At 40.8% G+C, this 13,262-nt stretch overlaps 1 pseudogene; it reads left to right on the top strand.

Annotated features, from left to right (window-relative positions):
• Positions 1-34: 34 nt before the first annotated feature.
• LOC129630639 (ubiquinol-cytochrome-c reductase complex assembly factor 2-like) lies at positions 35-9,632 on the top strand (annotated as a pseudogene).
• Positions 9,633-13,262: the final 3,630 nt, after the last annotated feature.

Genomic DNA, 13,262 nt, shown 5'->3' on the forward strand with positions numbered 1-13,262 from the left:
TTGGCAACACTGGCGACGTCGGTCAGGATAGGAGATGGGGAAGGGTAAACACAAAATAGGGTTGAATGTAAAGGAACTACATGAAAACAACAGTGTGTACAACATGATGCCGTTTATATAAAGTGATATATGTAAAACTGTGTATATCTGAATAGAAAGAAGTATGAATGTGTAGTCAAGTGAATGTCAACAGTGATATCTCTGGGCAATGGGATTTAGATCATTTAGATTTTCTTATTTTTAAAAACTTGGTTGTCTTTTTTTTTTTTTTTACAGGGGATTTTTTAGTATATATAATTGGGGGGAAAGATATTTTAATTTCAGAAAGCATAACAAATAAATTCAATTTTGCAGAAGAAAAAATAATAGGACTTTTTCTGCCAGGAATGGTGCTCTAAAGAAACCAAAAACCATCTCCATTGAAGAACAGATAAAAATGCAGGATGAAATCTATGGGGAAAAAAATTATTAAAAGCAGCAAAACACTAGTTAGAGGGAGGGCTTCCCAGGAGGTGCAGTGGTAAAGAATCCATCTGCCAATACAGGAGACACAAGAGATGCGGGTTTGACACTTGTGTTGGGAAGACCCCCTGGAGAAGGAGATGGCAACTCACTCCAGTATTCTAGCCTGGGAAATCCCATGGACAGAGGAGCCTGGCGGGTTACAGTCCATGGGGTCTCAAAGAGTTGGACATGACTGAGCACACACACCAATAAGAGGGTAAGGAAATAGTATTGAAAACTCTGAATAAAACAAGAGCGGAGTTCAAAACTCAAATGCCTTTGGGACAAATGCCTTCTTCCATGCAAAAGATGGTTTGAGCAAAAGTAAAGGCCCAGATCTACCCAGACTGGAGAGTCTGAACCTCAGCTCTTCATTTTAAGCTGAGACCTGAAGGTCATCAAGGTAAGAATGAACCAGGAGGGACTTCCCTGGTGGTCCAGTGGCTAAGACTCTGCACTCTCAATGCCCAGGGCCCAGATTCAATTCCTGGTCAGGAAACTAGATCCTACGTGCCACAACTAAGAGTTCATATGCTGCAGCTAAAGATCCTACATGACAAAACTAAGACAGATGATCCCAAGTATCACAACCAAGACCAGGTGCAGCCAAATAAATATTTCAAAAAATCTTCTGATGAAGAGCACTACCAAAAACCTACAGCTAACATCATTTATGGTTAAGTATTAAAATATTTGGGCTTCCCAGGTGGCACCAGTGGTAAAGAACCTGCCTGCCAGTGCAAGAGACTTAAGAGATGCAGGTTCGAGACTTAGGAGATGCGGGTTTGATCCCTGGGTCGGGAAGATCCTCTGGCTGAGGGCATGGTAACCCACTCCAGTATTCTTGCCTGGAGAATCCCATGGACGGAGGAGCATGGCGGGCTATAGTCCATAGGGTCACAAAGAGTCAGACATGACTGAAGTGACTTAGCACACATGCATTTAAATATTTAATGGTTAAATATTAAAAGTTTTCCTTCTAAGTGTGGAATAAGACAAAGAAAGATGCCTGTTGTTATTGCTTCTTTTCAATTTTGTCCTGGAAAACTTAACTCTGAAGTAAAGCAGGAAAATAAATAAAAAGTTATTGGCATCATCATTAATAGATTATATGATTCTGGCTAAAGAATGTTCAGAAGACTCTACAGACTAATTTATTAGAATTCATAACAGAACTTAGCTAGGTAACTGGATATAAAATCAATGTATAAAAATCAATTTTATTGCCACATACCAGTCATAAACCAAACAAAGGTGGAGAAAAGTAACCATCAATATTAGCGTAAATGATCAAGTGACTGGTAATAAATCTAACAAACTGTATGAAAAGCCTGTATAAGGGAACTTTGTAAAAGACTTTTAAAAAAATCTAGATAATGGTTTGATATACCATGTTATTGGATTTGGATAGCAGTTTCCCTTGATTTACCTATATGTTCTATCCATTCATAATCCAGATTTTAAAAGCTTTTTTCTGTGGAACTTGCAGATGGATTCTAAATTTTATACTAAAATCAAAGAGCCAATTATAACAAAGATACTCTTAGTGAAAAACAAGGAGATAGTTTCCACCCTAGCTGATATCAAGACTTTTTATAAAGCCAGACTTCTCTGGTGGTCCAGTGGCTAAGACTCCATGCTCCCAAAGCAGGGGCTAGGGTTTGATCCTTGGCCAGGGAACAAGATCCCAAATGCTACAACTAAAGATCCCACTGCTGCAACTGAGACTCAGTGCAATCAAATGAATAAATAAAAATAAATATTTTTTAAAAGACTTGTAAAGCAATGGAAATTAATTCAATGATTGGTGAACTAGAGTAGAGATTCTAGAAGTACACCTATGTACATATGGCCCCCTGACTTGTGATAGAGGTTTTTACTGCAAAAAAAGAGAAAAATATGATCTTTTCAATAAATATACTGAGTTTGCTATCTAATTGGATGAAAATTACATTAGACTCCTACCTCATACTAAGCACAATAATCAACTTTAGGTAGATCACAGACCCAAATTGAAAAATAAAACGAAAAAGTTTTAAAAGATAATGTAGCATAACTGCAAGGAAGAGAAAAGATTTCTCCTTTTTTAATTTTTAAAAATTAAAGTATAGTTGTTTTGAAATGTGTTAATTTCTGCTGCACAGCTAAGTGATTCAGTTACGCATAGACATATTATATACATACTTTTAAAATCTTCTTTTCCATTGTGGTTTATCACAAGATATTGAATACAGTTCCCCATGCTATACAGTAGGACCTTGTTGTTTATCCATTCCATATATAATAGCTAACATCTGCTAAGATTTCTTAATCAAGACTCAAAAAGCACTAACTATAAAAGACAAGATTGTTACATTTGGCTAATCAGTGCTAATAATTTGTATTCATCAAAAGATGTCTTAGAGTGATATGGTTATATATTTATATTTTAAAAGGTCTTTATTGCCTAGAGATTCTTACTAAATTTTATTTGATAAAATAATAAAACTTTTAGAATTTGCATAACATAACCCAAGGGGGAAGAAGTGTAGGTAGAGAAGAAATGAGATTGGCTATATACTGACAGGCTTCTCTGGTGGCTCAGTTGGAAAGAATCTGCCTGCCAATACAGAGGCATAAGTTCGATCCCTGGATCGGAAAGATCCCTGGGAGAAGGAAATGGCAACTCACTCCAGCATTCTTGTCTGGGTAATCCCATGGACAGAGGAGCCTGGCAGGCTACAGTTCATGGGGTCACAAAAAAGTCAGACATGACTCAGTGACTAAACAACAAATACACTGGTAATTGTTGAAGCTGGTGATAAGTCTATAGGAATTCATTACACTGTTCTCTCCACTTTTGTGTATGTTTTGAGATTTTCCATTAAAAAGATACCATTACCAAATGGTCAGAGTGGGAGAAGATATTTCCAACATATAATGTAGACTAAGGATTTGAGTAGGGCATATAGAAGTAACTCCTTCAAAAACAAACAGCCAACCCCAAAAGAAAAATGAGCAGAACTCTTAAGCAAACCCTTTACACAGGAGGAAAATCCATATGGCAGTAAAGGTATCGATAGGTTCTGAAGTTCAGTGGGAAATGTGAATTAAAACATCTACCCCTCAGGACTTTCTGAGCTGTCTGGAGGTTAAGACTCCATGCTTTCAAAGCAGGGGACAAAGGTTTGATCCCTGGTGGGGGAGCTAAGATCCCACATACCATGCAGTGAGGCCAAAAAAGGACACCTTCCCCTCTATACCTGGAAATGACAAAAATGGCAAAATCTGACAATACCACGTGTGGGTGCTAAAAGATAGGGAGCAACCAAAACTCCCACACACTGCAGAAGGAGTGAGTGGCAGTGGTTTAACCACTTTGGGAACAATTTGGCATTGTTATTCCCAGTGACTCAGAACTTCTGCCTCTCGATCTATATCCTAAAGAGACTGGTGGATGGACACCAGGAAGCCTGTGCAAAGCTCTTCATAGCTACCCTACTTGCAAAGCCCTTCAAGGGAATCAACACAAACGTTCATCAGAGGAAGATGGATATGTACTTTGTAGCAGATTCACACCATGGGACATTATGTGATAACGAGAATAAATATCTTGACTGCGTAGAATAAACACAGTAGGTACTAAAACTTGTCACAACATGGATTTATCTCACAAACAGAATGTTAGGTGAAAGGAAAAAAACATATATGAAAGAGTATATGCAATATGGTTCCCATTTACATAGAGTTTTAAGAGTCCAGATTAGACTATAGTGTTTAAGAAGCATATGCAGGTGGCAAGACTACTAAGAAAACCAAAGAAAGGATTCCATCAAGTCTAAATGGTGGTAACCTGTCAGAAAGGAGGAAGTTTTATGAATAAAATAGGACAAAACATTTTCTAGAATGCATCAATGACATCTTTCCCCACCCCCACCCCCGTGGATGTGTATGCATGAGTGTTCACTCAATGATTCATTATCCTGTGCTTTTGCTTTTTGTTTGGGGGGTTTTGTGGGCTTTTTTTTGATAGGTGTTTGATATGTCACAATAAATAAAATTTAAAAGATCTTAATGCTTGCTCATTATGAAACTTTTGAAAAATACAGCAAGATACAATAAGAAAAAAAAAAACACTTCACCTACATCTAAGAGACAATCTCATTACAGTATTTTGTTGTATTTCCTTCCTGTCATTTTACTGAATATATTTTTATATATTTCTGACCATATCATATGTGCAAATCTGCATGCTGCTCATCTTTGAAAACAGCTTGTATTTACCTGAAACAAGGAGCTATATTCTCTTTGACTGGTCATTCAGGACCTGACCTCACTGTTACACATCTGCTCTTTGCCCTGGGAAAAGAGCAGAGATGGCCTTCAGAATAAAGTAGACACCAAAGCTAAGATTTTATTTCTCAATTCATCTATGCTTAAGAAGAACCATAGGATGAGTCTCCATCTTCCTTTTCCCCTTCCCACATGAAGAACATAGAATATGGATGTGGTGGGAGCAACCTTGGACCACTCAGGCCAGGGCATTCCCCTAGGAATGGGAGAGCCATTGGTCAAAGCAGCTTGGCTCTCTGATGCCATGAAGCCTCCATACTGACACCATGAAGCCTTGGACTGTTTATGCTTGGTCTGTTGGTTCAGTTCAGTTCCATTCAGTTGCTCAGTCGTGTCCAACTCTTTGCAACCCCGTGGCCCACAGCACGCCAGGCCTCCCTGTCCATCACCAACTTCCAAAGTTTACCCAAACTCATGTCCATCGAGTCGGTGATGCCATCCAACCATCTCATCCTCTTTCGTCCCCTTCTCCTCCTTCCCTCAATCTTTCCCAGCATCAGGGTCTTTTCAAGTGAGTCAGCTCTTCACATCAGGTGGCCAAAGTACTGGAGTTTCATCTTCAACATCAGTCCTTCCAATGAACACTCAGGACTGATCTCCTTTAGGATGGACTGGTTGGACCTCCTTGCAGTCCCAGGGACTCTCAAGAGTCTTCTCCAACACCACAGTTCAAAAGCATCAATTCTTCAGTGCTCAGCTTTCTTTATAGTCCAACTCTCACATCCATACTTGACTACTGGAAAAACCATAGCTTTGACTAGATGGACCTTTGTTGGCAAAGTAATATCTCTGCTTTTTAATATGCTGTCTAGGTTGGTCATAACTTTTTTTCCAAGGAGTATGCATCTTTTGATTTCATGGCTGCAGTCACCATCTCCAGTGATTTTGGAGCCTGAAAAAATAAAGTCAGCCACTGTTTCCCCATCTATTTGCCATGAAGAGATGGGACCGGATGCCATGATCTTAGTTTTCTGAATGTTGAGCTTTAAGCCAACTTTTTCACTCTCCTCTTTCACTTTCATCAAGAGGCTCTTTAGTTCTTCACTTTCTGCCATAAGGGTGGTGTCATCTGCATATCTGAGGTTATTGATACTTCTATTGGTTAGAGAGAAATAAAGTTCTCCTTTGTTTAAGCTACTGTTTTATTGTATTCTGTTATGGATTCGTATCGTACCTAACCTGAAAGTGAAAGTGTGAGTCCCTCAGTTATGTCAGACTCTTTGCGACCCCCTGGACTGTAGCCCTCCAGGATCTTCTGTCCATGGAATTCTTCAAGCAAACCTACTGGAATGGGTTGCCATTTCCTCCTCCAAGGGATCTATGGTACCTAACCTAGACCCTACCTAAATGTTCACATGTAAACAATTTTTCGTGTTCCCAGAATCTTAGACACAATCAGTCTTAATTGGTTCATAATATTGTATCCTGTGAAACTGTTGAATTTTTCATTCACTCATCCATTCATTCATTTATTCCACATATATTTGTTGAGTGCTTACCGGGCCCCTAGTTGGTGAAATGGTGAACAAAACTGCCTTCCTGGAGCTTACAACCTAGAGAAGGAAGACAAGTGATATACAAGAAAACAAATAAACACAATAACCCTTCTCTACTTTCAGATACAGCATGTTCCCAAACATGTTGTAGAGACTAATTGCTCACTAATACCACTCTCCGTTGCCCCTTTGGGACTGGACTACATCCTCCCTTGCATTTGGATATGTGAACCAAAGAGCTAGTGCGCAGATGTGTGTCCAACCTCCAGGTGTGATCCCCAAGACCTCCCACGTATGCCCCTCCTCTCTTTCAACATTCACTGATGGAGAGGATGAGGGGCAGGAGCAGGGGAGCTAAAGGAGCCCAGAGCTGCCAGATGAGGTAGCTCTACCCCACTGACTGCATCATGCTATCCTGTGGAGGGGGGGGAGGGAAGGTTGTATCAAGCCACTGAGACTTGGGGAAGAAGACTTACTTCTTCAAGTAACAACTGCTATTAATTTGGGACTTCCCTGGTGGTCCAGTGGCTAAGACTCTGGGCTCCCAATGCAAGGGGCCGGGTTTGATTCCTGGTCAGGGAACCATATTCCACATGCCAAAACTAAGACCTGGCATAAATAAATAAATAAACTTTTTAACTGCTAGTAATTTACCTTTCCTCATACACATGAAGAAAGGGCTCTGGTAGACTGCAAAAATGGCTCCAGTTTTTCACCCCTTCCTGTCTCCTTGCCCTTTGCCATCTGATTTCACAGCCACTTCTATCAAAGGGAGGAATCTATTTCCCCACCCCTTGATCTGAGTAAGTCTTGGGCCATGAGGTGGCCAATAGAATGAGGTGGAAGAAATGACTTGATAGTTGACAACAATTGCTGAAAAACTGAAAATAAAGTGATTACATAAATTTGTTTAGAAAAAAATACCTAGGAGGGCCCTTCTTATTACAGTTATCATGGACACTAGCATGTTAATTAAAGCTCCTGCATCTCACTTAGCTTCATTCAAGTCAGCATTTCCCACATTCATTTTATTAAGGAGGCTTTTATTCTCAAATACCAATTAATATCCCATGGACCTTTGTCAAATGCTAGTAGGTCATAGTCAAATTATTCCCAATTTGGTTTTGTTTTGCTTTATTAAAAAATGGTGCCATAGAGACTTCCCTGGTGGTCCAGTGGTTAAGAATCCACCTTGCAACACAGCAAATGCAGGTTCAATTTCTGGTCTGGGAACTAAGATCCCACATGCCACAGGGGAACTGAGCCCCCTGCACCACAATGACTCAAGCCCATGCACCCTAGAACCCATGTTCCACAACAGGAGAAGCCACCGCAAGGAGAAGTCAAAGATCCAGCACAGCCAAAAATAAATATATAAATAAATTTTTTAAAAAATTTTAATGATGCCATAAAAATCCTTGGGGTGAAATCCTTTTCCACTTCGCAGATTCTTTCCAGTAGTGTAGATGATGAATTAACAGATATGAGCATTTTCAAGTTTTAGACTTGGGGCCCAATCCTTCTCTATAAAAATCATTCCCCTTCACATCCCAATCGTGGTGAATGTGAACAGGGTCTCCCATTTCCCTGAACTCTCCTCACCAAAGGGAACCACATTTCAAACATCATTGCTGATTTGACAGGCAAAGCGCTGCCTCTCAGTATTTCAAAGGGCAAATTATTTGAATATTACCAGGGATAAACTTGGCTTTTATCTTTTTTGGCTCTTTGTGTTTCTTCTTTGAATTGTCCTTTCATATTAATTGCCCATCTTTCTTTTGGGTACTGGCTTTTCCTGTTAATTCCACATTAATTTATTAATATGTTTATTATGTTTATCACTTTTCTATTATACCTGTTGCAAATATTTTTCTCTACTAGTTCACTTCAATTTTAGTCGTGTTTTTTTAAAAATAATTATTTTTGTTTGTTTTTAGTTGGTATGTGGGGTCTTAGTTCCCCAACCAGGGATTGAACCAGCACCCACTGCATTAGGGAGCAAGGAGCCTTTAGCTTTGGAATGCCAGGGAAGTCCCTAGTCATGCCCTTTTCAAACATATGGGATACTCAACTTTTTATACAGTCAAATCTGTCAATCTTTTCCTTTATGATTTATTCTCTCTCTCTTTTTTAAACAGGATTTTTTCTCAGCCACACCCAGTGGTAGGCATGTGGGATCTCCAGGGATCGAACTCACGCCTCCTGCAGTAGGAGCATGCAGTCTTAACCGCAGGACCGCCAGGGAAGTCCCTGTGATTTGCTCTCTTAAAGTTCAGAAAGTCTTTCCCAACCCAGAGGTTATTAAATATTTATTTCATCTTCAAGATTTTTATTGTGTAATTTTCTTCCCACATTTTACTCTAGTCCATCTGGAATTTATTTTCATTTATCATGCAAGATGAGGCTCCAAATTGATATTTTCCCCCAAATGGCTGAGACATAAACCCAACTGGTGTGACATTATGCTTCTGTTCAATAATAGTCTTGCTTTCTTTACTGTCTTTAGCCAGTCATTCTGGTGTATTACCTAGGATGATTGCTCTTTACACTGACATCACAGTTCATATTATATGAGTTCCACGATTTTGTCTATCTTGTCACCAGTGTATCCACAGCACCTTGGCATATGGCAGGATCTCCATAAATATCTAGTGAAAGAATAAATGAGTGAATGAATGAATGAGTGAGTGAGCAAATAAATGAATGTATACAATACGCTAGCCCTGATCTGGGCAGTGAGTTTATTTATGTTGGTGATAACATTCTGCCTGTTCCTCTGTGAGGCCCAAGGAGGAGTAGGAAACAGTTTAATCAGCTTATATCAGGTAGCCACTGCTGCATAATGAAATTCCTCACAACTAATGGCTTAAAACCACAACCGAGGGCCAACTCTTCCCTCAGGGGCAGAGTCAAGCGGGCCTAAATCGGCAGCCAGCCACTAAGGGCGCTTTCTTAAGCTCTGTGAGGAATGGCCGGGGACGAGACCAAACAGACAGGAAGTTGGGCACTTACTTGCGGCAGTGCGTAGCACAGGCCTTTCAGGAGGGAGAGAACACCCAGACTGCAGAGCCTGAGGCCTGTAGTCAGGCGTACAAGAGCTTAGCCTGGCTCCATTCAAACTACTGCAAACACAAGTACCCTCACCCCAGACCCACAAGCTTCAGTGGCCTGTCCTTGGAAGAGTACAAACTGATCCTGTCCACAGATATGTTGGACGAGTTTAAGGAGATGAATAAAGGCATGTGGAAGAAACGGCAGAAGTTTGTCCCCAGGAAGCCCAAGGAGAAGCACAAAGCCTAGGCTCAGGCCTTAAAGCCCCGCCTACCTAACCATGAAGTCATGTATGTGACCATTATCAATAAAACACCCTGATTTTCTCATTAAAAAAAAGAAGAACAGCAACTTTATTTGCTCACTGTCCTGTGTTTCAAGAATTTGAAAAGGACGCAGCAGAGATAGTTGTCTCTGCCTCCACAGGATGTCAGCTCTGGCTAGGACACCCAAGGGAAAAGAATCCAAGGGGCTTCTTCGCTTGTGAGCCTGGTGCTTTGGGAAAAGCTCAAATGGCTAAGGGATAACTCAAACAGGTGCACTGGGGTCATACATCAGGGGCATCTATTCTCACTGCCACCTGGCTTCCTTAGGTCTCCATGTGGCCTTTCCATGTGGTCTCCCCAGTGTGGAGCTCAGAGCTTCTGAGTACACAAAAGCAAAAGCTCCCAATCTTAAGGTTTAGGCTAGAACTGGCTGCGGGGGGTGGTGACTTCTAGCGAGTCACACATCCGAGGCAGATTCAAGGAGAGAGGATTTACATGAGTATGAATAGGGAGGTATAGCTCTTTGGGAACCTTAGTATAAAACTGCCTCCCACTATTCAGTAAATGGCTCCTTATTGACCATTCACAAGGGCCAGGCTGGAAGCAGGTGCTGTTGGCAGGCCTCACAGACACAGGCTCCTGAAATGCAGTGAATGTGGGGACTCAGGCCATTACTGGGCCCTGAGGCAGGTACCTCTCCCAGTAGGAGAGAGGGAGTGGGCTTCATTGGACATAACCCCAGGGATGTGCCTTAAAAGTGAGGAGATCACCTAGGGTACACAGGTGATAAACCACTTAGAGACTGTCTTGGTGAATCCCTAAAGTCTAAAGGCAGAGAGATGAGGCTGGGGCCAAATCAGAACCTATATAATCGGAGATGATGGAGGCCCTGGGTATCACTATAAGAAATCTAACATTCATCTTTGTAAATATTTATTTATTATTTATTTGGCTGCATCAGGTCTTAGTTGCCCTGTGACATGTGGGATCTTAGTTCCCTGACCAGGGATCAAAACTGCATCCCCTGATTCTTAACCACTGGACCACCAGGGAAGTTCTTAGCACTCATCTTGAAGAATAGTGATTCCCCACCAGCAATTGGGTATCAGAATTACCTGAGTTTAGCTATTTTGAGGTGTTTAAACAACACCTCTAGGTATCTCTTGACTTCCTACTTTTGCATTCCAGTCCCCTATAATGAAAAGGACATCTTTTCTGGGTGTTAGTTCTAGAAGGTCTTGTAGGTCTTCATAGAACCATTTAACTTCCGCTTCTTCCGCATTACTGGTTGGGGCATAGACTTGGATTACTGTGATATTGAATGGTTTGCCTTGGAAACGAAGAGATCATTCTTTCATTTTTGAGATTGCATCCAAGTGCTCCATTTCGGACTCTTTTGTTTACTATGATGGCTACTCCATTTCTCCTAAGGGATTCTTGCCCACAGTAGTAGATATAATGGTCATCTGAGTTAAACTCACCCATTCCAGTCCATTTTAGTTCACTGATTCCTAAAATGTCGATGTTCACTCTAGCCATTTCCTGTTTGACCACTTCCAATTTGCCTTGATTCATGGACCTAACATTTCAGGTTCCTATGCAATATTGCTCTTTACAGCATCGGACTTGACTTCCATCACCAGTCACATCCACAGCTGGGCATTGTTTTTGCTTTGGCTCTGTCTCGTCAATCTTTCTGGAGTTAGTTCTCCACTGATCTCCAGTAGCATATTGGGCACCTACGAATCTGGGGAGTTCATCTTTCAGTGTCCTATCTTTTTGCCTTTTCATACTGCTCATGCAATACTCAAGGAAAGAATGCTGAAGTGGTTTGCCATTCCCTTCTCCAGTGCACCACGTTTTGTCAGAACTCTCCACCATGACCCGTCCATCTTGCAAAAGTAGGAAGTCAAGAGATACCTGGAGTAACAGGCAAATTTGGCCTTGAAGTACAGAATAAAGCAGGGCAAAGGCTAATACAGTTTTGCCAAGAGAATGCACTGGTCATAGCAAACACCCTCTTCCAACAACACAAGAGAAGACTCTACACATGGACATCACCAGATGGTCAATACGAAAATCAGATTGACTATATCCTTTGCAACCAAAGATGAAGAAACTCTATACAGTCAGCAAAAACAAGACCAGGAGCTGACTGTGGCTCAGATCATGAACTCCTTATTGCCAAATTCAGACTGAAATTGAAGAAAGTAGGGAAAACCACTAGGCCATTCAGTTATGACCTAAATCAAATCCCTTATGATTATACAGTGGAAATGACAAATAGATTCAAGGGATTAGATCTGATGGACAGAGTGCCTAAAGAACTATGGATGGAGGTTTGTGACATTGTACAGGAGGCAGAGATCAAGAAAAAGAAATGCAAAAACGCAAAATAGTTGTTCGAGGAGGCCTTACAAATAGCTGAGAAAAGAAAAGACGTGAAAAGCAAAGGAGAAAAGGAAAGATATATCCATTTGAAAGCAGAGTTCCAAAGAATAGCAAGGAGAGATAAGAAAGCCTTCCTCAGTGATCAGTGCAAAGAAATAGAGGAAAACAATGGGATGGGAAAGGCTAGATATCTCATCAAGAAAATTAGAAATACCAAGGGAACATTTCATGCAAAGATGAGCACAATAAAGGACAGAAATGGTATGGACCTAACAGAAGCAGAAGATATTAAGAAGAGGTGGCAAGAATACACAGAAGAACTATACAAAAAAGATCTTCATGAGCCAGATAACCACAATGGTGTGATCACTCACCTAGAGCCAGACATCCTGGAATGTGAAGTCAAGTGGGCCTTAGGAAGCCTCACTACGAACAAAGCTAGAGGAGGTGATGGAATTCCAGTTGAGCTATTTCAAATCCTAAAAGACAATGCTGTGAAAGTGCTGCACTCAATATGCCAGCAAATTTGGAAAACTCGGCAGTAGCCACAGGACTGGAAAAGGTCAGTTTTCATTCCAATCCTAAAGAAAGGCAATGCCAAAGAATGCTCAAACTACTGCACAATTGCACTCATCTCACACGCTAGCAAAGTAATGCTCAAAATTCTCCAAGTCAGGCTTCAACAGTACATGAACTGTGAACTTCCAGATGTTCAAGCTGGATTTAGAAAAGGCAGAAGAACCAGAGATCAAATTGCCAACATCTTCTGGATCATAAAAATAGCAAGAGAGTTCCAGAAAAACATCTACTTCTGCTTTATTGACTATGCCAAAACCTTTGACTGTGTGGATCATAACAAACTGTGGAAAACTCTTCAAGAGATGGGAATACCAGACCACCTGATCTGCCTCCTGAGAAATGTATATGCAGGTCAAGAAGCAACAGTTAGAACTGGACATGGAACAACAGATTGGTTCCAAATCGGGAAAGGAGTAAGTCAAGGCTGTATATTGTCACCCTGCTTATTTAAATTATATGCAGAGTACATCATGAGAAATTCTGGGCTGGAAGAAGCACAAGCTGGAATCAAGATTTCTGGGAGAAATATCAATAACCTCAGATATGCAGATGACATCACCCTTATGGCAGAAAGCAAAGAAGAACTAAAGAGCCTCTTGATGAAAGTGAAAGAGGAGAGGAAAAAGTTGACTTAAAATTCAAC

This window comes from Bubalus kerabau, chromosome 17 (genome assembly GCF_029407905.1).
Source record: "Bubalus kerabau isolate K-KA32 ecotype Philippines breed swamp buffalo chromosome 17, PCC_UOA_SB_1v2, whole genome shotgun sequence".
Taxonomy (NCBI): Eukaryota; Metazoa; Chordata; class Mammalia; order Artiodactyla; family Bovidae; genus Bubalus; species Bubalus kerabau.